Source organism: Tasmannia lanceolata, unplaced genomic scaffold (genome assembly GCF_043159265.1).
Source record: "Tasmannia lanceolata isolate RefF3 unplaced genomic scaffold, GAP_Taslan_0.1 ptg000925l, whole genome shotgun sequence".
In the NCBI taxonomy this organism is placed as follows: Eukaryota; Viridiplantae; Streptophyta; class Magnoliopsida; order Canellales; family Winteraceae; genus Tasmannia; species Tasmannia lanceolata.
This window is the reverse complement of record NW_027519590.1, coordinates 9,661-14,190: the sequence shown is the minus strand read 5'-3', so window position 1 is coordinate 14,190 and position 4,530 is coordinate 9,661. Positions and strand designations below refer to the sequence as shown.

The following is a 4,530-nucleotide window of genomic DNA, read 5'->3' as shown; positions in this document are numbered from 1 at the left end:
ACAAAAGTTCAGTATCTTCCCACGAATTAGTGAATTAGGCAGGATGCTTTTGTGCAGAATAACAAACAGCGGGTAAATCTTCATAAATTTCATCGTAAATGTGAAATACTCATACAAATACAAATGTGGGAGAGATCAAGAAGATGCAAGGTCGTTTATCTGCTTGGCTAGTCAAGCATGAGCTAGTGCATAGATCTTTGGGCTTCGATTACCAAGGAATAGAGACTTTACAAATAAAGCCCGAGGATTGGTACTCCATTGCTGTCATTTCATATGTATATGGTTACAATTATCTACGTTCCCAGTGTGCTTATGATGTAGCACCGGGCGGGTTGTTAGCTAGTGTGTATCATCTTACGAGAATACAGTATGGTGTGGATCAACCCGAAGAGGTATGCATAAAAGTATTTGCCCCAAGGAGGAATCCTAGAATCCCGTCTGTTTTCTGGATTTGGAAAAGTGCTGATTTTCAAGAACGGGAATCTTATGATATGTTGGGAATCTCTTATGAAAATCATCCACGCCTGAAACGTATCTTGATGCCTGAAAGTTGGATAGGCTGGCCCCTACGTAAGGATTATATTGCCCCCAATTTCTATGAAATACAAGATGCTCATTGAATGATAAGAAACTAATATTCACTTCTACGACTCCAGATATTCAAGGAATCTTTTTATGTTCTGTTCTAGATGAAACAGAATAACTGGACTCTCATCTCAGTATTATGAATGGGCTACTAAAGGGGCTTCATTGATATTCCCCAATTTGGAAGATATCCATTTCGGATGAGCAAAGCCAATAGGATGAATCAAAAGAGTTCTGCACCATGAACTTTGTACCGCGCACATCACTTAGATGGGCCCCGAAAAGTCACGTAGGAGGGAGTGAAGAAAGAGAAAGTGAAGAAATAGAATATGAAAGAAAATATGAAATTATGAACTCAAAATTCAGAAATGAAAAGGGGATCAGATTTTCTTTGTACTGTATCTGAAATGAATCCTGTCTATTCCTACCCTTCGATTCCTCTCTAGACTAGACTTTTGGGTTTTCAGCCAACTAACTTCAATTCAAATATGTATGAAGTATTAACATTCTTTTTGAGCGAGAGCAGGTACAGTATGAACAAACAAAAAAGAAGAGGGAACAGAATCTAATTCTTTTCTTTACCCATCAAAAAAAAAAATGGGGGATCTAGATATATCCCTAGATGGATAAGTATGTATCATGATCTAGACTATTAACGAATAGAATAAATATGGATCCCGATCCATATCGATTCATTTGTATGAGTATCTATTCGATATATTAACCACGTGCCAGGAACCAGATTTGAACTGGCGACACGAGGATTTTCAGTCCTCTGCTCTACCAGCTGAGCTATCCCGACCATCCCCGACGCATCATCCTACTAGAGGGCTTGGGTCTATGTCAATTAAAGGGACTCAAAAAACATTAGAAAATCTTACCTCAGCCTTGGAATTTCTTGGATCTTCAAAAAGAAGACTTTGTAAGTGTAAGAGTAATGATATGGACTGTGAATGATTCAATAATGGAGATTCCTTGCCATATATGTTCATTTGTACGTAGATCATATCTATCACAAGACTTGTGATAAGAGAGAAAGATTTCTGGTCGGATCCATTTGTGAAAGAGTAGAGTGAGTGAGAAACATAGCTAAGCTCATTTTGAACCACTGACGAAAAAAGAGGATAAATGGTTAGGGAATGGAATAAAATAGGCCTTTTTTTTTTTATTGGGGATAGAGGGACTTGAACCCTCATGATTTCAAAAGTCGACGGATTTTCCTCTTACTATAAATTTCATTGTTGTCGGTATTGACATGTAGAATGGGACTCTATCTTTATTCTCGTCCGATTAATCAGTTCTTCAAAAGATCTTTCAGACTCTGGAGTAAATGATTTGATCACTGAATCTTCGATTCTTCCTTTTGGAATCGATTTAATTTAGCAAGAATTCTGCAATTTTTCATATAAATAATCAAAAAATCCGGATTCGGGTCGTGATTAATCATTTGATATTTAAGTACGTCTATGTACTTAAATAAGGTCATCCTTTCTGGAGTTTTGATAGAAGGATTCCTCTACCAATGTAGTCAACCCCGTTCGTTAGAACAGCTTCCATTGAGTCTCTGCACCTATCCTTCTTTGATTCTCGCTTTCTGAACCCTTGTTTTCAGAAAACTGGATTTGGCTCAGGATTGCCCATTTTTAATTCCAGGGTTTCTCTGAATTTGGAAGTTACCACTTAGTAGGTTTCCATACCAAGGCTCAACCCAATCAAGCCCGTAGCGTCTACCAATTTCGCCATATCCCCCTTATGAGATCTCGATCTCATTGTGATCCCATCCCCTTCTTTCATTTATGTTGGAACCATTGAATTCATTAGATACTGATTCCTATATCGAAAAAGTGTCTGCTCCTATTTTATTTCTTGCCCATCTTCTTTCATATCTATTGGAGGACCATTCCATTATTTGGTCCAATCAGAAATGATTCTATCATTGATGTATCTGCAATTCAATATGGATGGATATATCCCACATATAGATGTTCCCCCCCCCTCTCATTTTTCCCGCGCAGTTTGGAATACTGGAACGGTCGATATTCATTCTTCTTTTTTTTTTTTTCGTCCTATCTCCTCCCTTTCCGAATGAAACAAAAGGAATATCTCAGTAGGATCTGGATTGCATCCTTATCTTATCCTTTCCTTAGGAACTACACTCTAATAGAAATAGAATTCATATAATCTGCTATAACTGCTATAACTAATAGTTATATTCTATTCTATAATAGAATATAGAATTATTTCATATGTATATAGTATTATTTTGCGTTTTTTAAATTTGATTTGAATGAAAAAAAAAAATTCTAGTGCTAGTGACTACTAATAAATGAAATAATCAAAAATAAATAATCAAATAGAAAATAATCAAAAATAAAATCAAAATTCATATTATATTAATAATTATTAATATTAATTAATATGTTATAATAATTTATAATAATTAATATTAATAATTATTAATAGCTAATAGCTAACTAAGATCCCAATAGTTTCCCGAATTCCTATTCACGCACTATTTCTGTTATATGAGCCCGCTTAGCTCAGAGGTTAGAGCACCGCATTTGTAATGCGATGGTCATCGGTTCGATTCCGATAGTCGGCTTTCTCTATTTGTTCTATTTTTTTTTTTTTATCAGGATTGATCATCTTTCCTTGAGACCAAGGAATATTGAGAAGACCCCCCCCTTTTTTTTCTCCAAATGTCGGGTTACCGATCTATTATGTTATGTCGCGGGAACTTCCAACTATGAATAAAGAATAAAAAACGGATTGGAGCCGTTTGATCTATACAGAACAAATCAAGAAAAGGATCCTTAACTTCCCATATATACAATATACAAAATAATACGGATATTGATACAATTCATCTTATTCCTCTTTGTAGTACTTCAGTGGATTTAGCTTCGTTTATCGTTTAGTTCAGTATTAATTTAGGTTTATTCTGTAAAATGAAATTTCAATAAAATTAAGGAGTCTTTATGTCTCGTTACCGAGGGCCTCGTTTCAAAAAAATACGCCGTCTAGGGGCTTTACCGGGACTCACTAGGAAAAGACCTAGATCCGGAAGTGATCTTAGAAACCAATCGCGTTCCGGGAAAAGATCTCAATATCGTATTCGTCTAGAAGAAAAACAAAAATTGCGTTTTCATTATGGTCTGACAGAGCAACAATTACTTAGATATGTTCGTATTGCTGGGAAAGCCAAAGGGTCAACAGGTCAGGTTTTACTACAACTACTTGAGATGCGTTTGGATAACATCCTTTTTCGATTGGGTATGGCTTCGACCATTCCGGGAGCCAGGCAATTAGTTAATCATAGACATATTTTAGTTAATGGCCGTATAGTAGATATCCCAAGTTATCGCTGCAAACCCCAAGATATTATTACTATGAGGGATGAACAAAGATCCAGAGCTCTGATTCAAAATTATATGGATTCATCCCCCCACGAGGAGTTGGCAAAACATTTGAGTCTTTATTCATCCCAATATAAAGGATTAGTAAATCAAATAATAGATATTAAGTGGATCGGTTTGAAAATCAATGAGTTGCTAGTCGTAGAATATTATTCCCGTCAGACTTGAACCTAACTAAAATAACAAAGCTTTGGACAAGCCCTTTTTTTTCTTTCGCCGAAGTAAATAGATCTAAGAGGTTTGATCCGGATTTTTCTCCCATTCACGTATTACAAATGGATCAGCGGTGAGATTTTTATTCCTTGTCCATTCTTTCCGTTCCGGTATTTTCCATACCACAGCAATTAGGAATAGAGAATCTATATCAAATAAAGTACGATTGGAATACTCGTATCAATTGTTATTTGATTTGATACATTGTAGTCGGTACCGTTGGTGAATTAGGTGAAGGTACGGAGAGAGAGGGATTCGAACCCTCGGTAAACAAAAGCCTACATAGCAGTTCCAATGCTACGCCTTGAACCACTCG

At 36.2% G+C, this 4,530-nt stretch overlaps 2 non-coding genes across 2 annotated transcripts; one reads left to right on the top strand and one right to left on the bottom strand.

The window, feature by feature from the left end:
* Positions 1-1,314: 1,314 nt before the first annotated feature.
* TRNAF-GAA (transfer RNA phenylalanine (anticodon GAA)) lies at positions 1,315-1,387 on the bottom strand. The gene has a single exon. It is a non-coding gene; the product is annotated as a tRNA-Phe (tRNA).
* A 1,727-nt stretch (positions 1,388-3,114) lies between these two features.
* Positions 3,115-3,187, top strand: TRNAT-UGU (transfer RNA threonine (anticodon UGU)). Its single transcript has one exon. It is a non-coding gene; the product is annotated as a tRNA-Thr (tRNA).
* The last annotated feature ends 1,343 nt before the right edge of the window (positions 3,188-4,530 follow it).